Here is a 27135-nt window from a genome sequence, read left to right on the forward strand (position 1 = left end):
TTGCAACAAGAATGGACTAAGCACGAGGATAGTTTTTCCCAGAGCCTCCAGATGAGAACTCAGTCCAGAGGACACCATTATTGGATACCTTAACCAGAGAACAAATTCATTCCATGTTAGACTTTTGACCCAAAAGACCTTAAATTAATAAATAGGTGTCATTTTAAGTTGTTAAATATGTGTCAATTTTTTATTTGGGAGTAGAAAACAGGGAGCATGATTTTGCTTCACGTTGGTCTTTCTATCCATGTCCTCTTCTGAGTAAACTGCTTCTGGCTTCTCTAGGTATTAGGCAGGGGATAAAGGTGGGTGGGAGATTAGAGAGGAAAGAGGAGGTGTTTTGAAAATAACCCAAGTCCAACTGTCTTCCCAGGCTCATGGGAAAACAAATCATTCTTTTTCTGCCAAATGGTGATACTGCAATTTGAAAGATGAAATATTCTGCCTTCTGACTTCTCCAGATGAAAAGCAGGCATCATTTTCTGTGATCATGTATTCTATAAACTCCAGAGGACACATGCCAGTTTTCCCCAGGAATTTTCTCACTGTCGTATACTCCCAGTGCACTATTGGAAATAAGAAATTGAAGGCTGTCTTTCCTTCTCAGAGGCTGAATGGGTTCCCTGGTCCAATTTCAATGTGTGTGTGGAGACTTCCCCACATTAAGAAGCCATTCTCAGATGCCAGCAGGGTGTCCTGAGATTTCAGCTCAGTTCTGGCACTACCTCTTCAGAGATAAAATTAGATTGCACAAAGGGCTTGGTCCCCCAAGACTGCCCTCTTCTCCAGATGTCAGTCATAAGCCCAGGCTATTACCTGTGCTCTGACCAAATGGTTACCAATTAAAGTTCCCCACGATCCCCTCCTCTGTTTTGATTATTGGCTACAACTCACGGAACTCAAGAAAATTTGTTTATTCACTAACAGTTTACTACAAATTAACTATTTACCACAAAGGTTATTAAAGTATACAAAACAGCCAGATGAAGAGATACACAGGGCCGGGTCTGTCCTCATGGATCTTGGGGCCCAGCAAGGTGATACGTGGAAGTGTTCTGGTTCCCCAGTATGGATGCTCTCCAAAAAGGTCCAATGAGCTGTCCTTTTGGGTTTTCGTGGAGGTTTCATTACATAGGCATGACTAAGTTATTGGCTATTGGTGATTGATTCAACTTCAAACCACTCTCCCCTCCCTTGAATTCAAGGGGTGAGACTGAAAGTTCCAATCCTTTAACCACATGGTTGGCTCCTATTGGCAGCCAGCCCCCACCTTTGGGTGAGGTCCCTAAGTCACCTCATTAATATAACAAGAAATACCATTGTTGTTCTCATCACGCAGGAAATTCCCAGCCATTTTGGAGTTGTGAACCAGAAAAAAAAAAAAACCAAAACAGAAAAAGAGAAGAAAATATATATATATATTCACAACATAACATAGCAGAGACACTTTCAATTTCTGTGAGTGATTCTTTTGGACCCTCCTCATTTTATAAGGGAATGCATTCCTCACCCTTTCCCAAGCAGAGGGAGGAGAAAGCCAGGACTTGTTCTACATTCCTATGAATTCCTGTTAATCTTTAGCTTTCTCTTACATAAACTGGGGTTAGGTAATGAAAGGGGATACTGGAAAGATCAACAGAGTACTCTTAACAACTTGCAGGGACATTTCTAGATAATTTCTAGAGACTGTTGGAATATTGTTCTTAGATTTAGAGATTCTTTTGTGAATTCAGACTATGAGGTCTGACAATTAAAGTCGTGAACTTGTTGCAAAGATTTTGCTAAACTTTTTTGATATCAGAGGGATTATCCATTAGGAATTTGTACCAACTGAACAAACAGTTAACCAAGTTCCCTATTTGGAAGTGCTGAAAAAGCTGTGTGAAAAAGTTAGACAAAAAATGACCTGACCTTTTTGCCAACAGTTCATGGCTCTTGCATCACGACAATGCACCAGCTCACACGGCACTGTCTATGAGGGAGATTTTAGCCAGTAAGCAAATAATTGTATTGGAACACTCTCCCTACTCACCTGATCTGGCCCCTAGTGACTTCTTTCTCTACCTGAAGATAAAGGAAATATTGAAAGGAAGACATTTTGATGACATTCAGGACATCGAGGGTAATATGATGACAGCTTTGATGGCCATTCCAGAAAAAGAGCTCCAAAATTGCTTTGAAGGGTGGACTAGGTGCTGGCATTGGTGCATAGCTTCCCAAGGGGAGTACTTTGAAGGTGACCATAGTGATATGCAGCAGTGAGATATGTAACACTTTTTCTAGGAGGTGAACTTAATTGTCTCACCTTGTAAATTTATCATTTAAAATCCTATTATAATTTGTTTTCACTGAGAAGTAGCGTGATCTGATATTTTCGAAAGATCATCCTACTCGATTGTAAATATATTTCAGGAAGATGAGATTGGACCTGAAACATAAGTTAAGTGGCCTTTTGAGTAATCAAGCCTTTGCTATTTAATGGGTGGTTCATGGAATAGCAGAATGAATTCATCCGAAGCTTGTAAGAAATGAGAAATCTCATGCCTTACACCAACATACTAAAGCAGAATATATATTTTAACAAGATCCCAGGTAATTTGTATGTTCACTAGAATTTGTGAAGGACTTGTCTAGATTAGATATGAAGGTTACTTCAGGTTGGGTAATGAGTGTGAAAATGAGAAGAGAACAGATACATGATACATTTTTGAGACAGAATTTTCTGATGACTTGAATGTGAAGAGTGAGGAAAAGAAACCCAGAATAATGACTTCAATTTCTAGCTTGAGAAGCATGATGGTGGCTCATGGCATTCGGGAGAGAAATATGCTTTGTGGAAAGGAAGGACAAAGGTTTCCATTTGGTCACATCAAGTTAAAATTGTCATAAAAAAGTCTTAATTGCTATACCTCAACTCGTCCCTGCTTCCTATTGCTATTACACCCTTTATTTTTTTGCTCCATTTTAATTCCCTAGGTGAAAAGGTATGACTAATCATCCTGAGTAGACCATTCCTATGGTTATCTTTTTTTTTTTCTAAGCCAAAAACAAAAAAAAATCAAAGTTCTCTTTTCCTGAAAGTGCCATTATATTTATTTATTTTTCATTACTTATCAGTTCTATCCTGATAGTCATTATTTAATTAATGGTAACTGTTTCCTCTATTTCTGCTTCTATCTTCTATGAGCTAAAATCATTGCTCAAACAAGACAACACTGTTTCAGATCCTCATTTTAAAGAATGTTAGAATTTTAAAATCAAAATAACCAAGTGAGTATTCAGAAAAATAAAAGTAAAACAAAGCAAATATAAAACAAAATCACTTCTGTGTCTAACATAATCATCATTCTTTTGTACAGCTTTCAAAATCAATAACAACAATACAAAATCAGTTCTATCCTATTTCTGAAAGGGTTAGTGGGCAATTTGTGAATACCCATTGGTAGAAGTAGGCAATCATCTCTAATTGGAATATATTAGACTGTACATCTTTTTAATTGCTATGTGCTTTCTGGCTTCTTGGTCAACAAAAAGATACTGATCCAATACCTAAAGAACATAAATAATACATCACTATTGCCAGGGCAATGTCATTGGGAATAAATTTCGAGGCAAAACGTTATAAGGATTTTGTGATTTCCATGGTGGCTAAGGGAAAATTAAAAAGTGATTCTCTAAGGTAGGCTATGAGAAAGCTACAAAATACTATCAAATAACCCTTTTGATGTGCACTATTTTATTAATAATACTGTGCATTTAATGAGTTTTCCTCTGTGGGGGTTTCTTTCTTGTTTTGAGATACATTAAGAATAAGGATGAAAAAACTGGTACAAACAACATCACCATAGTCACTTTTTTTTTCTAATTTAAAAGCAATCAAAAGTAAAAATACATTATTTAGGCCTAGTGCTAAATATTGCAGTATCTAGCATTTGTAGGGGCACAATTCATATGTATCTAATTTAAAAAATGAGGAAGCAAAAGTACAGAGGGGCTAAGTAACTTGCTCAAGGTCATTCCACTGTTAAGTAACAGTGCTGAAATTTAAACCGATGCAGTCTGGTTCCTGAACTGTATTCTTAACCTCATGCTAAAACTACCTCAGCTGGATAATACAAGAAACACACACACACACCACGGACACACACACACACCACACACACACACACACACACACACACACACACACACATTCTATACAAAAAGCAAGTATAGGATCATTTCATTGATATCACTTTTTTTCTTTTTAAAATGTTCAAAAAATAAAAAATAAATAAAATGTTCAGAGTTATTTGCATGTCACACAAGATAAACTTTCAAGATTATGACCATCAATCTCCCACTTTAGGAAGAAACATATAAACACATACAGTTTGCATGCTTTGAAATTATAAAATGAGAATTTTTAATCATGATTTAATGATTGTAAATAATACTAATGTAGCCATTTCCTTGGAGTCTTACCTGTTGATTAGATGCAATAAAAATCTTTGCAAATATTTTTGTTGAATAAATTCTACTATGGTAATTTGGTGGGGCTGGGATAACAGTGAGAAAATATGGTAATCTCCAATAGAGTTTAATAGAATTTTATTTTTTAATTTATATTATGTTTACTATGACTCCCAAAGTACAGAGTAAAGGCTGACCTAGGGTCATGTATATTACAGATATTAAGCAAATCTACCTCACAAAATATCTGCTAAACTTGAGGCAATGGCTTCCTCCTACAAACCCCTTCTAAGTATACAGTGCTTCTCAGTGGGATCTCTGTTAGCACAATGGGTGGAAGAATTATTCTGCAAAACTCTCACAGATATGGCAGGGCATTTAACATCTATATTCCCTGGTCACTGCAAGCCAGTAATAACTAAAACTGCCCATATTTCCAAATGACCCATATTTCCAAATGACCCCTGACTGGGGAATTAGGGGAAAACAAGCGGTAACATTTCTACTACCTACTTCACTCTCCTCTCCTTCCCCATATACAACAGACCAATTTGAGTCATTTAAAAGAAGCGGGGAGAAGGTTTCTTAGGTAAAATTGAGAAAAAAATGAAAAGAAGCAAATGATAACATCTCTTCTCAAGAAATGCACTCACGATCCAGGCATTCTCCATTGTAATGGATGCAGCTGGATAGAAACAGCATATTAACGGCCACTTTTGGACCATAACTTGATGGTGCCCCCTTTTCCAGTAGTTTGTTCTTCAAAGTGAATATCAAAGAAAGGGTGTATTGTCATGGAGTATCATCCAAATAAATTGTGCACAACAGCATCCCCACTTTTTGTCAAGGCTTCAGTCCTATCATGCCCCCTTTTGCCTATCTCTTTAAATTACTTTGCTTTTGTCCTTACCGCTAGGTCTGGTGGTCACAGGTCACTCTTTGCTAGAGTTTGGGAACTTAATTCTTAGTAGGTGATTTGCTTCATCATAATTAGAGCATAGGAACACTTTGAGATATAAATATTTCCTCTTGTCTTCCAAGAAGTATAAAATTATCCTTACTTCAATGTCTATTTAAAACCCAAACCTTAAAACATAGTTTATATCTCAATTTAATCTAAACGTAGGCATATTCAGTGTGATTCTCAATTTAACTTTACTAATGTGAAATCATCATGTACAGAGTCTCAGTACAACTATTATCTACATAGCTTATACTAATCATGGGACAATATGTCCTTTTTTTTGTTATCTTGAACTGTTATTGAATGTTACTTAAATGTTCATAGATTATAAGCACTCAGTAATCAAGAACCATGCTTTATTCTCTTTCTTGTGGTAGCCACAGTCCCTGGCACAAGGCCAGGAAAGAGAATGCTATTTGAAATATTTGTATTTCCCTTCATTTTTCAGACATGATATGCAAGAATTATCTTCTGTGAAATCTCTTCACTCTTTTGCACTTACCCAAAGCCAATTATTAAGACATCTATGCTTTATGTCAATAAGATATACAACATTATGATTCAACAGCCAACTTCATTATTAGCTTTTGCATTGTCAGTTTTTTGGTTTTGTTTTTTTAACAAATTGCTAACAGATAAAGTAATAAGAGTATTAAAAAATATATTGTCAGTAGGAGCTGTTTTGATTGAGGGCAAAAGGGAAGGGTGTTTATACATTTCCCAGAAATATTAATAATTAAGGATTCCCTTAAGTTATAGATGTCTTGTAGCTGAAGCCCCATTGTAAACTTTTTTTCTCTTTTAATTGCTGTGGCTTTTTTTGAGGTTTTATTATGCAACTTAGTCAGAGGTGTTATGCGAATTCAAGGTGTCTAAAATGCATTTATTGTGATGAGTTGGCACATGGTCATTTTTCAATTATGTTAATTTAGTTAAACTACTGATGATATTATAAGACTTCTTTTGTTTTTCATATATGAATCACAGCTAAATCTGGAACTACTTAAAAACCTGCTTGCTTACAAAAAAAAGTATCATTAATTTGCATGAAGAGTATTTTTTGTAGCATTGCCTTATTATTTTAATTTTTAAAAAAGGAAAGTGATGTCCTAAATATCAAATGAATAAAGAGGAATTAATATTTCTGACTGTTAGGGACTTGCCTTAAGCAAAATGGTAAAAAGCCAAAAGGCATCAGTTGCACCTATGAAAACATATGTATTGGTGCTTAGGTACTTGTACTGATAGTTTCCCTGCTTGGGCCTGGCTCTGGTTCATGTGTCACATTCACATCTGATTTACCATATTACTATCAATGGTACCTGGGATGTGTCATATCTGGTCAGAATTCTCTTCTTTTAAGAAACAAACTAATATATTAGCTAATGGCTTCACACAAAAATCCATTACACCATTCCAGAAACCATTATGCACTCTTCTGAGAGAAGTTTGGTAGAAACCTAACCATTTGTGCTTCCTTTCTCGGTAAATTTCAGGAACAACTACATGCCTGGCATACTCAATTCCATTTTTGAAGAATGTGACCAGAAACAGGGTCCTTTCTACAAGTGGTCAGGTTTTTTTGTCACCTGACTAGGCTAGCATGATATAACATATTGCATGGGAATCTGTACCCTAGCAAAGACAACCATTCCTAAGCTGGCTTGGGACAAAAATATTTCTCAGTGGTGCTGTCTCAAACTAGAGAATGACTGTTACAATCAGAATATATCTCTTGGGGAATTTGAGTATGAAGCGGAGAGAGAAAAAGGGAATCACAAATAGAAGGAAACTGTAGCCACTGAGGCAGAAATGTGGAAAGGAGGGAGAGTGAGTTATTTGGTTGTAGAGTCCCTAGAGCAGGGCTATTAGATGTTGTCTGTTGAGGGAAAGACATGCTGACTAAGTCACTAAGACTGATTTTGGTGCTCCAGAGCTACTGTTGCATCCTAAGTGACAAAATGCACTGATCAAATTTTCCTGCTGAGACACTTTCTTGTGTTTCCTTTCTTTCCATGTAGCTTTATAATAAATCCCTTTATATGAGGTAACCTCTACAACACTATTCCATTATAATGTGTAAAATCTCAAATAATAAAATTCTTCCATTTGCTCCTTTCACCATTGCATAGGTTTTACAGCATCATTCCTAGAAACACATGTAATTTCATACCAGAGCTCAGAGAGCCTAGCTGGATCACTTTGGTTGCCTCTGCGCATTTCACCTATCTCTCAGATAGCCTATAACTTATAGTTCCAAAGTTCTGGTGCTTTAGATTAAGACATGTGCTTGTTTGTTTTAACTCAATATTGAGTATTCTAATGCACAATTATAGAATGATAGCTGAGTCCATTACATGCTGCTTTTATCTTTATTCTTATTTCTAACTCTGTATGAATAATATTTAGTATAACTTTGAGGAATGTAGAATGTGTTTATTACTTCCTTTGGAAGCAGACACTGTCAGTGCCTTACCCATATCTCCTTGGCAAACCTTAGGTGGGTGCCATACATCTCCTCTGACAGCAGGAATATGCTCAGCCCTTCGCATGGAGCATGGGGAATTACAGGAGACAGAACACACCCAGAAGCAGCTCTTAAGCAATAATAAATGAGAGTTGGCAAAGAGATAAACCAACTTCCTGGTCCCTCAAGTAATATCTTGCTTACTAAGACCTTATATTATCTTTCTTATTTTTTTCTATCCTCTTTCCCCACTACCCTACTGATACTTTATGGGATTGCTTCAAATATGCATCTCAGGGTCTGTTTCTGGGGAACCCAACTTAAGTTAGTTTGTTCCCTTTCAATGCAACTTTACAGTTGGAGTTTAGACAATGCTCCCATATACAAAAATGTATGCCATTCTTAAATTTTAAAGGTAATAAGTACATCTTTAGATAGTCTAAAATGAAGAGATATAGTTAGCAAATCATAGATTCTCTCTCACACTTATGAAAATACTTCAATCACTAGCTTCACTAAAGTATAAATGCATGTAAATATACATCTTAGTACATCTATACTTTATAAAGTTAAACGAGAATATGTAATTTCTAATTTATCGTCTAGAGAAGGATCATCTTAGCAGGATAACTAACTTTGCTATGCCTACTAAGATAGGTAGATACATACAGAGAGATAGTTATCTTCCTTAGTAGGTAAATTTTGTTCATACTTCACAATATTGTTTATAAAATGTTTCTATTTTAAATATCATTTAATATCATTAAGTTAAATTGTGTGTGTAATGAAGATGTTGTTATTAGTTTAAGTCACATGTCATTGTGAACATGTTTCTTTGATAGGTTTATTTATTTATTTATTACTTTCTTTTTTCTTTTGGGGTTTCAGGGGCAAAACCCATAATTAAAGAAATATAGGAAATAAATTTTCTGGAATTGTGAATAATTTTTTATTAACACTATTATAATCTGTAATGTAAATAGTATTATCCATATGTTATGTATGTGTTAAAACATTCATTGACTGACAAAATAAAGAAGATAGAAATTCACATTTAATTGTTTTGACAACTCATCTGCATTTAGCCTAAATCTTTGTTAAACTTGGTTTTATAAGAATAAGGACTGTTTTTTTTTTTTTTTTTGGTTTGTTTTTTGTTTTTTATTTTTATTTTTTCTGATTACTAGCTTTTTAACACATGCAGAGGAAGGGCTTCCTTTTCAACTTCTTGTGCTGTAAGTATAGTATGAATACTTTATTATTTGTCAACGGATTGGCCTCTGTTTCCTATTTAAAACATTATGTCTTCCAGAAATATAGCTAGAGGCAATTTGACATGGGCACATCTCTTGCTGCCTACAGTAATAAGCAATACCAAATGAAGACAGGTAAAATGTGACATCACAAGAGCAGAATATCAGAATGAGCATTCTAAGGCAAATATTACATTTATAGCTCTCATTTCTAGTAACAAATAATGTCAACAAGAAGCTCAATTATTTTTGCTCAAATTGGAAAATACAAAGTGAATAAAATACTTTAAAAATAGTCTTATTTGGGGAAACAATATTGCCTATAACTGAAAAACTGAAGGTAAGTGTCAGATTTTGACAGCATATTTTCCAATATACCTTTTCAAACGTAAAATCTAATCATGTTCTCTCTTTCCCATGCCATTTAATCCCTCTCCTTGATATATACTGCTTTCCCAAATACTATAATGAAAACCAGAGTTCATGGCAGAACTCAAGCCTCTCTGAGCTCCCTTACCTCTCATTAGTTGAACCCAGCTTTGTCAAATTTTATTCTTTCAGCCCTCTCCTGTGGCTCCAGTAAAATTCAGACATCTATTGATATAAAACATGTAAAGGAAATAGCAGGGTAATTTCATCCCAAAAGAAATATAGTGCAGATTAATAATATATTGGGAACATGTGGCCAGGTCAGCCAGTTATTTATCCTTTGGGCTAAGCTATTTTATTTAGAAGTCGGCGGAAATAAAACAATAGCATTCTACATAGAATAATTCATTTACCATCACTAGTTTCTGTGTTAAAAAATAAAATAATATAACTGAAGAAAATTATTCTGCATTTCCCCCTTTTGATTTGCATTTGTTTGAAATTCACCTGATAGAGATTTGAAATAAAATGGAAAATATTTTGAAAAGTACTGAAGTCAGTTTCCATATGAAATAATAGAATATAATTTCTAATAATTAAACATCTCTAAAAATAGAATAGGCTGCCTAGTGAGTCAGAAAAAAAAAAAAAAAAAAAAAAAAAAAAAAAACTGCCAAAAGAAATTTTTAAAGCACATCTCATATGTACTATAGAAAGAAGGACTCTGTTTTTGTAAATCTGTGTCTCCCCACCCCCCACCCATAGAACCTTTTCTTCTGGAACCTATCATCATATTCCTTTTAAAATGTATGGGTATATTTCTTAATTACCAAGATGTACCTAAAGAGTTGGTTATATGCTTTATTTATGTTTTTCATCACAGAGCCTTGCTTATACCAGACTTGCATAAATATATTTAATTTACTTATTGTAATATTAGTGTATATTATTTATACACTAAATTATCAGATAATACACATTTATCAGATAATATTCTGTACCCTTAGTATTGATTATTTCATTGAATATTTTGAAAATCCTGTAAGGCAGGTACTATTTTTACCTATCTTCATCAAAGAAAATAAGCATTAGGGAGTTTAAGTGAATGCATGTATGAATAAGACATAAGTCAATTAGTAAATAAACATATGGATAAATGAATGTATAAGTGGGAAGTTGGACTAGATGTGCATGAACATAAGAGCTTTATATTCTATATCTATGAATATGAAAGCTAAATATTAAAGTTTAATGAACGATTATATCTGTATTATCCTCACCACCCCTTTAATTTCTCTTTTTAACATCCTTTGCATTGCTTCTCACAGGTGTCATACATCAATAATTTCATCTTTATTGCTACAAAAATTAAAGAGAGTAGAGAGTGCAGAGATAAATTATGTAGAAATTAATATAACATCTACATATTCACATTTACTAACAGACTTGGCTTTACTCCCAATTAAATTCCTTTCAGTAAACATTTAATGGGCCTCTGCAAGATACTGAATAACACAATGAAACATTCTTATTACTTAGAGTTGTAGTTTGCAGACTCATTGAAATGGTCTCTCTTGGAGTTGTATGTGACATCAAATAGCCCTGCTGATTTGTTTTTTATTGGATTACTAGTTGCTTGGTATTATTAAACAGTAAGAAAATGATTCTCTGTTGAAGACCAGTGTGATATCCATTGACATAATGGAAAATAATGTAACTGTTAATCTACCCCTAAGGAGGCTTTAGATATTTTTATTTTTCCTGTGTTATTAAGCATGTGATATTATAATTTTATACTTGGAGGAAAAGTTACATATGATTTTGGAAGGTTGTATTTTTTGTCAAGTGTTATTGTTATTTTCTTTTTCTAATCTCAGAAGGAACCATAAAATTATTTGGAGGGAAGAAAATATTTAGAAACACCAGTTGTAATTCAATGGGAGCATGAGTAGGGAGAAGACTGAAATTTGTCAGAAAATTGACTTTTTATTGAATGCCTTAATGTAATAACAATAAGATCAATAAGTGTTGGTTCTGATTATCTGTTGAAACCATTACAATATAAAATAAAGATACAAATTGAGACCTCTGACACCTTAAGCATTTTTATTCACTCCCAGTGGTATTTTGGAAAAATCAGAGCTTTATATTCTGAATTCACAATACTGTTTCTTATTTGACCTGTGAACTGATTTTATTTCTTAAGCTCATTGAGTCTCTGGTTTTTCATCTCTCAGTTGGAAAATATTTTGCACTTAATGAGGCTGGCATAAGAATCAGATAATGAATGTAAGGTGCTTAGCACAGTGCTAGATATGTAGGTTATGTACATAAGTAATACACATTTTACTCTTATTTTTCAATTATTTCTAGCACTCACTAATTCACCCTTCCATGAATCTTATTTTTGGTAGACCACTTCACAATAATGATACTCTCTTATGAACCTTTTTTATAGTTTAAAATCTGTGCCACATGTATTTAATTATTATTTAATTATTAGTCTCAATTTTCTTATGAATTATTTATAACTGTTTCATGTGCACTGAACTTTAGGCATAGAAGAGAGTGCATAATTTTGAGGCACAAAAATAATTGGCCAAGATTTATTAAGTGTGTGATCTCTGATAAATTATTTAATCTCAGTTTACTCATCAGTGAAGTAATATTGCTCCATTGGATTTTTATGGTAAAGTTAGTGAACTCCTCAAGTAAAGTACCTAATCTCCTGTAAGTACTCAATATTCATTAGCGTCTTTCTCTCCCCTCCCCTCTCCCCCACCCCCCCTTTACTCAACCAGTATTTTGCTCCTTGGAGACAATAACCAGATCTTATTTGCCATGGTAAAGTTTTACAAATTAATTTGTCTTTGTGCAGTGATCTAATTTAACCTTCTCTAAGGCAATGTTTTTAAAACTTCAGTGAGCACATAAATCTCCTGAGAATCTTAAAAAAATGCAAAGCAGATTCAACAGGTCTGAAGAGGGGCCTGAGATTCTGCCCTTCCCAGGTGAAGCCCATGCTGCCTCTCCCAGACCACGTATTCTATAGCACGCACTAAACTATGCTGGAGGAGGTAATTAGAGGAAACGACTGCTATTTGATCGCAAGCTTGAACCGGGCAATTGGAGGCTCCTCACCCATCCCTTTTCCATAGAATGTAAGTTTTGTGCACCATTCCCACAACAGGAGCAATTTTCAAGGACTCAGTGTTGGGAGAGTAATGTGTTGTTGAGACCATCTGAACTGAATATGTGGCTGAACCTGTTAAGGCCTCTATATAAACTTTTAAATTTCTGGAGGCTGGTGCGGAGATCTACTTGTCTTATGGCTGCCCAAGACAAGCCTTGTATGTATGTTCCCTTGCTTATGAAACCTATCACCTACTGATCTGGGATGGTCTGCCTCGTTCTCCATTCACTTACTACCTTCCATGTCTGGGGTCTAGTTTGTGAACCAAAAAACTATTACAAATGGGGCCAGAAATCTGTTGTAGTTTAAAAGCCATTCTAATGATAGAATAAGTAGAGGGAAATAACAAACAAACAAAAAGAACAAGATAGTGCAGTAGTAAGCATTGCAAAATGATTTGTTTGCACATAGTCATTTTGATGTAATTTCAAAAGTTTTACAGATTCTGTTGTTATTTTTGCTGTTCCAAAGACTGTAATCCACTTTCCCAACAGGTTTCACATTTCTGTATACGATAGACCTTTCCTTGTATAACTATTGCTTTAAGTACCTGTTAGACACCTTTTTTTAAATTTCTGGGTCCCTTCAACCTCTTTTAGCTTTGGGGTCTTTCTCCTGTGTTTGTTCTTAGGACCTAGTAACTGGGAACCTCTTCTAGCCTGAAGTCCCTGGAAGACTCAGTCTGCTGACAGCCCAGGTGCAAGCACTTTATTTGTAAACACACTCCCAGAAACAAAGAATAAGGAAAAAATAAGAATGAGACAGGGAATGAGGGGAAAAAAGAATAAAGGGGAGTGTGTTTCCAAGCTGTACACAGCTCTGTAACAAGCAGTTGTTGTGAGTATTCTGAGAGGATGTATAAACTATTGTTTCTTTGAACAGACCATCCTGGGAGAGAAAGGAATTGTTGCTGTGGCTTTGCCTGCCAGATTTCAGAAGTAAGGCAAGTGCAAGAACCAAGGTGGCATGAAATGAGTGAGTACAGTGCCCATTCTTGGTTTGACTAATGTGGTTTCTGGTTTCTTCACTAATATGTTGCCTATTCTGATCTCTTAACCACTCCTACTCAACTCCCTGAAGTATAAAATACGACAATATATTTAATATTATAATTGCATTTTCTCCTTAGATAATACATAGCTAAATGCTTACATGCATGAATTGTCGGGTTCTGAAGCAGAAATTGTTTTTCTTATATTTTATGGGGTGGCATAAAATGGCTTTCAACATGCAGAATATTAGAAAAAATTGAGAGTATTTTATGAAACCCTATGGTAAATAGAGGCTGCGTTTATCTTCGTGTTTTCAAAGAATTGTAGTCACAGGCATGAGAGCAACATTTTCCTAGGAGATAATAACTATATTCTATTCTTACGCTGTTGATTGCAGAGTTGAATTAATGGAATGTGAACATTTATTTAATTAGGTAATACGGTATTTAGTTAGATTATTTTCTTAGTTTTTGATAATGATAATTCTAATGTCTCTCATTAGTGATAACTATTGGTTATAATCAGGGCATAAATGTTTCTAACGGAACTTTAACTATGTTTTTTAGTGACTAAGCTATTTAATTTAGTGACTGAGCAGTGCTTGACATGGAACAGACAACTCCAATTATTAGAAAACTGAAAGCTTTATTCTGTGTTTAGAAGTGGTTGGTTATTTGTTTATGTATTTATTTATTTACTTATTATTAATATTATTTAGAAACAATCTCTTTTATTCCCGTTAAGTCAGTGCATACTCCTGAGCAGCCATCTAATCCCTCAGTTATAAAGGGGGTGAGTGACTTGTCCTCCCTAGGATTTAGCAGACACTGTATAGAATCAAGGAGATGACTTTTTTCTCCTTATAGAATATTTTTGAGGAGCAACATTTTCATGATAATAATTATACCATAAAATAAATACATGATAAAGGATTAAAAAAAAGAGTTGGTCTACAAGTAAACTGACAATAATTCATCTCTACTTTTATTTTTAAGTATTCTGAATATTCTTATGTGCTGATTTATGAAGTCAGTCACAAATGTAATCCAGACTATAATATTTAGGATATTTGTTTTATATTACCTATTTACTCATGACATTTAAAAAAAATAATGGAAAAATAATAAAGTCCTGAAGAGAAAAATCACAGAACTACAAATGGCCTCTAAACAGATATAAATTTAATTTTACCAGTCATTGAGTGACAAATGGGCAAAAAAATATCAGCCACAAATAACAACAACAAAAATTCTAATTTCCATATTGGAAGAGTTTTTGATGGTTGGATGTGGGGAAATTAAAACTTCAAATGGAGCTAATGGTAGTGTAAATTGTTTTAGCCTTTTTAGCAGGAAATTCACAGTGCACATTAAAAAAATCTTAAAATTGTCTCACTTTTTATCCTAGTAGACAGTATTCAACAGTAGAGTTTATCTACTAGGATGTTAGTTACCTTTTTTTATTATTATTATTATTAACAGTAACATTTTGGAGATTACCAAGATTTGAGTAGCAATAGGAAATTAATAATTGGGGTATTCCATATAATAAAATACAGGTTTCCCCCACTATTTGAAAGCAGAACATCCCTATGAAAGCTTTCATAACCCAAAATGGCACAAAGATAAAAAGCAATTAGCTAAATGCTATTTTCATTTTCCACCTTTTTTCTTTTTCATAAAAGGGAAAATTCTTTTCAGATTTCTTTCAGTTAGTAGAAACAGGTAGTAATTAATGTAGGTCTTTTGTAAAAGCAAAACGGTGTACCACAAACTTTCAAAAAGTGGTGATACCTGTACTATAGTATAAAAATGGATTGTGTAGTACAATATTTAATGAAATGAAAATGTATTAAATTTTAGCAAAAAGATATTAAAATTCTATATATTTTCATCCTTGATGTCAAAGTTATGTACAAAAATGCAATGTTAATTATTAATTTGTCAATTCATTAATTGAACAAATATTTATTAACTACCTATTATGTGTCTTATCCATACATGATGAAATTATGGGTTCTTTGTTATTTTCAACATTTTCTAAATTGTCTATAATAAACATGCATTTTATATTTCTTTCATAATACAGAAACAATATGTATAAATTGAAAGAATAAATTTAAAATTATCTTAGTTTATGTTTTGAACTATACTAGGTTTTAATTATATGAAATTGAGGGTGTGTTAGCCAGTCTCCAAAAGTGGCCTTCCAATGGGGCACACCTCCCAGTATCCATACCCATGTTCATAAATAGTTTCTTACACTTGAATCTGTTGTTATTTTGTAATTTGCTTTTGACCAGTAGAATGTTGTGTTAGTGATAACGTGGTACTTCAGAGTAAAATTCATAAGAAGCTTACAGCATCTATCTGAGCCTCTTATAATCCTTGTTCTTGGGTCTTTCCTTCATGAGATGCTCTTTTTTGTAACCCAGCTGCCATGCTGTGAGAAACCCAGACCACATGAATGGCCCAGTGTAGGCCCTCTAGTTGATAGCCCCCGTTCAACTTTGAGGCCAAAAGCCAGCATCAACTGTCAACCATGTAAATGAACAGTGTTAAATACCCAAGCCAGTTGAGCCTTCAAATAACCGTAGCTCCAGGTGACAGCTGGATAAAATGGCATGTAAGACCCCGAAAGAGCTACCTAGATGAGATCAGTCAACCCACAAAACCATGAAAGGTATTAATACATTTTTGTGTTAAATCATTAAGATTTGGGGTGGTTTGTTATTCACTAACCAGAACAGAAAACCTCTGAAGCTAAAATACTGTTTTCCCGAAAATAAAACCTAGCTGAACAATCAGCTGTAATGCATCTTTTGGAGCAAAAATTAATATAAGACCTGGTATTATTTATTATATTATATTATATTATATTATATTATATTATATTATATTATATTATATTATATTATATTATAATGCTATATTATATTACATTGCATTATATTATATTATATTATATTATATTATATTATATTATATTATATTATATTATAGACCCGGTCTTATAGTAAAATAAGACTGGGTCTTATATTACTTTTTGCTCCAAAGGACACATTAAAGCTGATTGTCCAGCTAGGTCTTATTTTCAAGGAAGCACGGTATTAAGCTTTTTGTGGCTTAATATAATCTGTCTTCTAAGTGCCTCTTAAAATAGATCTAATGTTGCCTCTCTCTGACAGTGTTCTAACTGTTCAGATTCACGTCGAAAAGTACTTTCTGCATGTATGCAATGCTTTTCTCATGTCTCCCTCCTACCTTACCCTCAAACTGAGTATTTGTATCTATTACTGAATATTCTGTAGGTCTTAGAAATGTTCAGATTTACTGAAGGACAATTTATGAAGTAGAGAAGGGCAAGTTTTTTGAATCCCTTCTGTTCTGATTATCCCTTTGGCTTTCTTTTTGAGTACTCTTTGAGAGTAGCCGCTCCTCCCTTCTACTTCCCAGACTCTGTCTTATCTAACTTGCAGAAGTGAAAATCAAACCTTATAATTATGCATCTAAAAGGAAAATCTTTATCTCTTGCTTTGTCACATTTTATTTATTTATTGTACTTCAGTGTGAGCTGGGGAAACAAATTGACCCTCAGAGTAAAAGTAGTAGAGCTAAGGATAAAGAAAGTACACAGACAATACTCAGGTTAATATTTGAGATATAATTTTGCCACAGTATATATTTTCTTGAAATAAGAGGTAACCTCTATAGTCTCCTTGACTCCTTTTTCCCTCTTCTCCTTTACTTTTTAAAATTAAATGTATTAGTGTAACACTGGTTAATAAAATTATAAAGGTTTCAAGTGTACAATTCTATAATACATTATCTATATATTGTATTGTGTGTGCACCACCCAGAATCAAATTTCCTTCTGTCACCATATATTTGACCCCCTTTATTCTTTTCTAACTCCCCGTGCCCCCTTCCTTCTGGTAACCACTAAACTGTTTGTATCTATGAACTTTTATCTTGTTTGTTGTTTTAAGTTTTTTTATCCCACATAGGAGTGAAATCATATTGTTCTTGACTTTTTCTCTCTGACTTATTTCACTTACCATGATAATCTCAAGATTTATCCATATTGTAGCAAATGACAGTATTTCATCTTTTATTATGGTTGAGAAATATTCCTTTATATGTACCACATCTTCTTTATGAAATCATCTATTGAAGGACACTTCAGTTGTTTCTATGTCCTGGCCACCATGAATAATGCTGCAATAAACATAGGGATACATGTATCTTTACAGATACATGTTTTCAAATTTTGGGGTAGAATAAGGCTGGAGTAATCACACTCCCTGACTTCAAATTACACTACAAAACAACAATAGTAAAAACAGCATGGTATTGACAGAAAAATAGACACACAGACAAATGGAACAAAATTGAGAACCCAGGAATAAACCCACATATGTATGGGCAAATTATTTTTAGCTAAGGAACCAGAAACATACAATGAAGAAAAGAAGGCCTCTTCAATAAATGGTACTGAGAAAATTGAAAAGCTACATGCAAAAGAATGAAATTAGATTGCTATCTGTCACCATATAGTGAATTAATTCAAAATGGATTGTAGACCTAAATATAAGACTTGAAATAATAAGTTGTATAGAAGAAAACATAGGTCCTAAAATTGTGGGCCTTGGTCTTAGAGAGGATTTTATGAATTTGACCTTAAAGTCAAGGGAACTAAAAACAAAAATAAATGAATGGGACAATGTCATGCTAAAAACCTTCTGTACAACAAAAGAAAACATCAACAAAACAAAGAGGCAACCAACCGAATGAGAGAAGATATTTGTAAACAATGTCTCCGATAAGGGGCTAATATCCAAAATATAAAAAGAACTCATAAAACTCAACAGCTATAAAACAAACAATCCTACTGAAAAATGTGCAGAGGACCTGAACAGACACTTCTCCCAAGAAGAAATACAAACAGCCAACAGATATATGAAAAGATGCTCAACTTCACTAGCTATTATGGAAATGCAAATCAAAACCACAATGAGATACCACCTCAGGACTGTTAGAATGGCTATCATCAACAAGACAAGCAATAACAAGTGTTGGAGAGGTTGTAAAGAAAACGATACCCTCATACCCTGCAGGCTGGAGTGTAAATTGGTATACCTGCTATGGAAAATAATATGGAGGTTCTTCAAAAAAGTAAGAATAGAATTACCATATCAGTGAGCAATACCTCTTCTGGGTATCTATGTTCTCCTTTACTTTTAACAGGCAAAAATTCTTCAAGGCTCAGTTCTCAGACATTTTCTCTTCTCTTCTTCATTCTCAATGACTTCAAATACCTTATATACATGGCAATATACATGGCAATGAGGAGTGTGAAAAGGTCCAAATGGGACCTTTCCTCTGAATTTCCGATTCGTATTAAACTGTTTTCCACACTTCTATTTGAATGCGTAAAGAAAACACCATCCATATCTTAATTCCAAAATTCCCACTTCCCCACACCCATCAACCACCAGCACAACCAAAGTTTCTCCTCCTGAATAATTAGCACTTTTATTAAACAGCAATTTTATTCTTCCAGTTGTCAGACCATTCTTGATTGTACTTTTGTTTTGCCTCACATATAGGCATCCTAATTGATTTTCATCATTCCGTGTTTGCCTCTACACACATAACTCTCTCCATAAAATGCAAGTAACATCAAATAAGCTCACTCCTCTGCTTAAAACTCTTTGAGAGTTCCTTTTTCTCTGAATAAATACCATTATCTTTATAATAGGTCTAAGGATCAATTTAATTCTGATTGCCACTGTTTCTGTAACATTCCCCCTCTATGCCTACCCCTCATCCATCCCTTAATTTGACCAATGGTTGTACAAAGCCAAGTGTTCCATTAATTTATCTTATACTTAAGGAGAAGTCAGTCAGTCTTTTTAATAAGTGAAACTACACCATATACACATTATTTCAACTTTATATAGGCTTTCTACTTATCGTATTATTCCTGATTTTTCTCTGTTATTTTAGGTTTTATGTGTTATTTAATATGATTTGTGGGTCATGTTTTGGGTCCGTGAGGGCTCAGAAATGTTTCCATATAAATTAATGGTAATCGCTTCTTTGCTTTTTGCCATTTTAGCTTATGAAAGATTTCATAGGAAAACTCTACTTTTGGATAGTGGTGGAAACCTGCATGTGTATGTACCTATATGTGTATGTACTTATATGTGTATTTACCTATGTGTGTGTTACTTGTATGCGTGTACACAGTGATAGAGAAATCAATAGCAACACTATCAAAATGTATCTTTAAAGTGTTTTACTAATTCTAGAGAGAGAGATTGTGAAAAGGGAAGTATGAAACACCCATCTAATTGGAATAACAGTGCACTGAGTATTTAGAAAGTTTTGGTTTATGTGGGAAGAGATTTAATGGAAGAGAGGTCATGAAATGAAAGATTAATTTTGGGGGTCTTCAAAAGGGCTTTTAATTGAAAATAGATTTAGGGTGAACTGCTTTTGAATATAAGTGACTAACTTTAATGTTTGCAGTTGATACATATTTAGAAAACAATAATTTAAAAATGAAGTTTAATATTTGATTCACGAGCCACTTTAATGTTTGTTCAACAGCTACTTGTGTTCAGTGAACAGCTGTACAGGACTTATAAAAATGCAGAACCTAAGATTACTACCACTTTGCATGATATGGACAGAAACAGTAGTAGATCATCCAAATCAGCCAGTTAATGTAAAACAGCAAAAACTCACTTAGAGTAAGTGTTTTAACTAAATGCTACTTAAATATTATATTCAGACTCAATAATTTCATAGAATAAATCACTGTGAATTCAGTTATTTTTGGTCAATACATGAAACAATCAAATAACTTTATAGTAAAAATAAAGATTTGCTTAGAAACTCCTACATGGTAATAATTTCAAAATCATCATTCCCTAATTTTTCATATTTTATGTTTTATTTTAAAATCATTTACATACATATATACAAGCCTGATATCAAGTAATATACTTGAATAGAGTATACTGTATAAATTATTTTGCTGTGTTTATTTATTATTGTAAGGTGATACTGCTATATTACAAAGTTTTTTTCCTAATATACTTTATTTTTTTATGTAAATCCAAAAAGTGCTTTTATGATTGAGATAGCTTAAAAAAAACACAAAAAAAACTTAGAAATACTTTGCAAATAAATCCACAAAGCTACTGCAATGTGTTAGACATATCTAAATATCAATGGGTTTAAAGTAAAGAAAACTTTGCTCTATGGGAAAATGCAAGTTTTGTAAACTGTGCACCAACCAACTTAGCACCCTGATTTTTGTCAACTAACTCTCATATTTATGATATTCATGAAAAGGATTGTTAACTGAGACACATACGCATGCATTATAAATGCTGTAAAATCAGAGAAAGAAAGAGCATAGCTCCAAAAATGGACTTAGAAAAGGAAGAAAAGGATAAAATTTTGAGTGCAGAATATAATCAGAGTTTTGGAAAATTATGAGAAATTGAAAGTGATCTGCCATATAAATATTTTTCCTTATAAAACTTGAAGTGTATTGGTTTAAATAACACTAGGACACAAATCTGATTAAATATCTCCGTTATAATGTCAGCTAAATTCATCTGATTAAAAAAAAAAAATTCTTAAACCCAGCCAGTGGCCTAATTCAAATAAAGAAGGGAATAGTGGTATTTTGTATAACAACTTTAAAATTTACTTCTTTTCATTTCCTTCTACATTCAGGGTCTCTTTTCATATACACATTTTGACTTCCTGCTGCTGTGGCCATTATTTATCCAAATGGATCCAAGTGGAGGGAACAACTTCCTAAATATATAATTAGAGTGGCCATACCTTAGGTGCTGTGCTTGAACTGAAAATGAATTCCTAATAAATCAGGGTGGAAACTGAAGGGATTCTAATGCAAACATTTTTATAATCCATGGTAACCTTTTCTGCTGCCTCGCTCCATTTCTTTCCTTTTCCCTCTCTCCTTCCCACTGTTCCCTCTTTTCCTTTCTCCTTCTTTCTTCCTCCCTTCCTCCCGCCTTCCTTCCTCCTTTTTCTCTCCCTCCCTTCCTTCCTTCTTTCCTTCCCTTCATCACGTCTTTTTTTTATACACCCTTTCTACTGCCCTTTTCCACTTTTAAGGAGTCCTGTCGAATTGACCTACTAAAATAATCAAGGATAATATCTCTGTTATAATGTCAGCTAAATTCATCTTTGCCATGTAAACTAATGCATTCACAGACAGGTTCTAGACAATTTTGGGGTGGGGGAGATCCTGCCTACCACAATGAACACTAAATTATACTTATTTTTTATATACTTCTCCACCAGTTGTTATGTGATGTAGAGTTGAAAGAAGGAATTTGTAAAACCGAGAATGTGGAATTTTTGTTCTTTATTTTAAAACACTTATTTATGAATTATTTAAAATGTATTAATACTGGTACAGATACTATTTTCTTGGTTTATAAGATAAAATAAATTATTTGTGAGATATGAATCCTCCACTGCTGTGGCATGTGTCTGGAATAGCTAAATCACCCCTAAAAATGATAAGACACCATGTCCGATAGAAGCTAAATCTTGAATCTGAAGCCACGCTTTCATGAGTTAACTGTTTTCATTTTATTCCAAATGGATTATATACTTTGTTTAGCAAAGACATATACCCCAGTATGAAATATGTTTACTTAATAAATAACTTATTTTTGTTGGAGTTTTATGTTAGGAATATATTTCTAAAAAAACATAGATTTCTTCTTACAATAATGAATATCACATTATTCTCTACAATATTGTTTCTACTAGGATGCTTGAAGGAAAGGTACTATATTTTATCTCTTTCTGTATTCTCAATACTCAGAACAAGGGTAGGTATTTTTAGGACCTCAATATACTTAGATTGACTAGATTAACATCCAAATGATAGGCAGATTTTCACCTCGTGATTTTTACTGTCTTCCCTCCAAGGAAGGTTTCTTGTTGTCACATTTACTAAGAATAGGTCAAAATAGTTTAAATTAAAGATTAATTGAGAGATATGAAACGTTTTAAGAATACTTTTTCAAACAGTACGTAGAGACCGTCTGAATCTGGGCTATCTTAGCATCGGGAAAGCAAAAACTGTGCCTCTTACTCACAATGACTTCAAAAATGAAATTTCCACATATGGCAGATAAGTAAATTCTAATTAGCCTTGTCCATCAGTCAACTGTTTCTATATACTTAAACCCATCAGATTATCTTGACAACCTCATTGTATTTAAATGTGTCTTCTTAAAATAATAAATTGGTTTAAAATATGCCTACATATTAATATGGAATATTAAAAAATGCTAAACATCTCATGGAAATAATGCGAGAAATATGAGAGAAGTGAAAAGAGTTCTGAGTGAATCAAAAGTTAAATTACTTTCTAAGCTCTGCTTGGTAGGCCATGCTCAATTATTGAGAAACTACTAATTGTTATTCAGCAAAGAACCAAATATCTGCCTTCTTTTTTGCATTTGTTACAAGCAGATAATGAGCTAAACTTGCTATGGAGCAAAAAGTTTTGCCTAATGTCTCACCCAATGATTTTGAGTCTAAATTTAGCCCTTTGTTTCCTGAGATTTGATTATATAAAAAAGTGATTAATATGTAACTTTAAAAAATTTGTGACTCCTCTCTGTGCTCATTTGTTAAAAATTCTCAGAATGCATGTTTTTTTTTTTTTTTACAAAGTGAAAAATGTTCTTTTTCTCATTATAAAAGGAATATCAACACTGAAAAGCACTTCAAATCCTAAAAGGAATGAAAAATAGCAAAAAAAATCACTAAAAATTCTGTCATCTAAATCCTTCCAGATATTTCCTTTATGTATATAGGAATTATTAAATGATCATATTTTACATGACATTTGTACCTGTTAATTTATTTTAAAAACTGTGGATGCTCTTCCATGGCAATAACTATATCTACATTATCATATAATGTTGTATGGCAAATGTTCCATTGAGTGGCTATGACATCACTGCTTTAACCAGCTCCCAAATGATGGACATTTACCTTATTGCCAATATTTTAATTATGAAGGATCCTGGAGATGCACACACTGCCACAATTGTCCAGTTATACAGTTAACATCAGTGCTTAGAAACATAATTAATTAATCAAAAGATATGCCTTTCTAAAATTTTGGTTTGTATTTGGGCTTCTAATGTTTTATCTGTTTCATTATTCTTGCAAAACAACAACAACAACAAGAACAAAACAGCCTTTTTGTACAAAACCTTTTTGTTTTCTCATTTATGAATTTCAGACTTGAAAAATCATTATTTCCCTTCTCCCATCTTTTTTGGTTAGACGTTTATGTAATTTACAAAGTGATCGCCCCAATTAGCTTAGTACCCACCCAGCATTATATAGTTATTACTATATTATTGAGTATATTACCTATGTTGTACTTTACGTCCCCGTGACTAATTTGTACTACCAATTTGTACATCTTAATCTCTTCACCTTTTTCACCCAATCCCCCAACCCCATTCCCATCTGGCAACCATCAGTTTGTTCTCTGTATCTATGAGTCTGTTTCTATTTTGTTTATTTTGTTCTTTAGATTACACATATGAGATCATATGGTATTTGTCTTTTTCTGTCTGATTTATTTCATGTAGCATTATACCCTCTAGGTCCATCCATATTCAATATATGAAGATTTAGGTCAACCATATTTTATTGAAAATGTAAACTTTAAAAAAATCATTATATATTGTGTCTTTTTCTTTTGTGAATACTTTCCTTTATAGATTCCACTGTGCTAGAAAAATGCCAGGACTCTTCTGTTGTTTATAGTTGTCTAGGAATTGTTTGTTCATCTCTTATTCTAAACTTATTTTTCTCACTTTATTTAAATTTTTTTTTTTTTTTTTTTGGTAAACAGCATATGTGTATATTTTGTTTTTACCCATTCTAACAATTATCCATCTCTAATCAAGAAATTCAGCATGTTCACATTTAGTGTTATAAATTATATAATTGTTTTTATCACTTGCATTTTATTTTATGTTGGCTATTTGTTTTACTGTGCTGTTTTCTTTTTCTTTTTTATTATTTTGCTGGCATTATTATACTTGTATTATTTCCCTTTTTTGCCTTGCAAATTATGTTCTACTATACTTTTCAATATGGTGATGCTTATCTTTCCATTCCTAACAATCAGAATTTAATATATCTTTTTTCTTTACTATATTAATCAAAGGAAATGACAATCCAAGATAAAAGCTTTAGGATACATTAAATTCAACACTTCTGTTTTTGGCCTCCTGTATTATACTGAATAAATGGAGCTATGCTATGTTGTGGGCGGGTGGGGGGATCCACAAATCTCCATTGCTTAGCATATTTAATTTTTTCACTTTTGCAAAGTCTGTAGGATCTTTAGCACCTCTGAAAGGAAGCTCCCTCTGAGTGGAGTTTCAGTGACCTAAGGTGTTTTCCATATTTTGACTCAACCATCTCAACATATGGCCCCTAGGTAGTTGTGGCAGAGGGAGAAAAAGCTGAAGCTTCAAAGAATGCATTTATATGCCTCACTAACACATTTCACCATCCTGATTTAGTCACAAGGTCCCACTCTAACTGCAAGGAAGTCTGGAAAATATTGTCTTCACTTGTGCTCAAAGGAAATGATGGAAACATATAGCACTGTCTCTGTTTACTTCCCCACCCTTCTGAAGTCTTCATTTCTTGAAATAATTTTAAACTTTTAGTTTCAGGCTAGATTGTTTCCCATATATCTTATGTCTGTATTGTTGCACAATATTTTGGTAAGGAAATAGGAATCAGATGGGAAAGTTATTTTTCTTACAGAGAAAAAAAATGGTTTATATATTAGAAATAAGCATTAGGAAAAATAGACAGTTAATGAAGAGGGTACCACATTGGTTTACAATATTTCACCCCTGAAAGTGGGTGGGTCAAGAACATAGAGTTAAACCAAATGGAACAAGAAGTCAAAGTGCAGGTTCCACTCCCAGGGGCCTAGGTTGCAGGTTCTTTTTTTATGTCAATGATAGTTTGTTAAGAAAAATTGCATCCTGAGAGCCACAACAGGCAGTGGTTGTGGTAAACTGGTGGTCTAACTAACTCCACCTAAGGATAATTCTGATGAGAAGTATGGGAGGGCTTCAGACAAAAAATGAGGTTTTCAGGAAGTGTTGGGATTGTAAATAATAGGAGTTGTTTTTTTGTTTGTTTGTTTGTTTTTGTTTTTTTGTTTTTTTTAAGTTTGAGAGCTTGAGAATTTCTTTGTTATTGCAGTATTATTGAATCTCACATAGTGTGGTTCAAGTCAGTGTAAATAAATAACTGCTGGCATATTTATAGGTATAAAAGAAAACCCTGGGACTGAGAGTGTAGATTTTGTGCTTTCCTTAACTTTGCTAGCCACGCAGCTCTTTGCTACTTTGAATTATTTCTGTACTCCTTATTGTCACCAAGGTGATTGAGCCCATCCTAAGGTGATGAGATAGTAGTTTAGAGAGAGTCCTTCTACACATGCATGCACACACACATACAGTCATGTAACTTTATGTATTACACACAGGTTTATTGTTTGTGTTTATTGTTATCTTCCTCATTTTTGAGGTATATATTCTTCCTTTCATTTTGATGGGTGAATGGTATCTTGTCTGTCTATAGAATTCTTGAAAGGCAAATCATTTTCTCTCAGTAGACTAGATGTTATTTGATCATCATGTTTTCTGTACCAGCTATATCTGGATATATATATATATATATATATATATATATATATATATATATATATATATATATATATATATGTCGCGTCCCGCAAGACGAGAGTTGTGGGGAGCGAGGAAGGTGGTGCAGGGTTAAGAAAAGACAGTAGCCATGAATGGAGTTTAAGTGTAGAGGCCAAGGGACCCCCAGTCTCAAGGACTGGAAGCCCCAGTCAGAACTTGCAACAGCTTTTATTAGTTCAGTGGAGAAGTAAAGGAGATAAAGCTTGTCAATCTCAAGATCTGTGAATTCCATACATCATAATAGGAAACCGATTTAAGTCAATCACCCTTGCCTGCAGACAGCTGGACTGTACCCCAAGGGAGAAAAACCTATATGCATATGAATAGATGGAGAGCACCTAATTGAATCACTTCTCTTGCAGGTTTTGGGAAGGAATGCAGCCACAGAGGCTGAGGCTTTCCTTAGCCTGAGGAAAGTGGGGGGCTGTGCCCACCTCTCTGTGAACTCTGTGGGTTCTCCTGTTGGTCCCCACGCAACTGCGTCTGGCTTGAGTTGTTCCTTCTGTGAGGAATCTTACTCATCATTGACTGTCCAGTCATCTTTCTGGGACCAAACAGGGAGGCATAAGGTGCAAACACAAAGGTTTAGCAAAGTCCCTGAAAGGATCCGTCTTAC

General features: G+C 33.7%; 1 long non-coding RNA gene across 1 annotated transcript in view; it reads left to right on the forward strand.

Annotated features, from left to right (window-relative positions):
- The window catches only part of LOC141572116 (uncharacterized), a 347085-nt gene that overhangs the window by 30027 nt on the left and 289923 nt on the right, over nucleotides 1-27135 (forward strand). Inside the window, exon 2 of the long non-coding RNA XR_012497281.2 lies at nucleotides 13581-13673. This is a non-coding gene — a long non-coding RNA (uncharacterized LOC141572116). The remainder of the gene's footprint in view (nucleotides 1-13580; nucleotides 13674-27135) is intronic.

This window comes from Rhinolophus sinicus, chromosome 14 (assembly GCF_057876585.1).
Source record: "Rhinolophus sinicus isolate RSI-liver-muscle chromosome 14, RSI-T2T, whole genome shotgun sequence".
Lineage (NCBI taxonomy): Eukaryota > Metazoa > Chordata > Mammalia > Chiroptera > Rhinolophidae > Rhinolophus > Rhinolophus sinicus.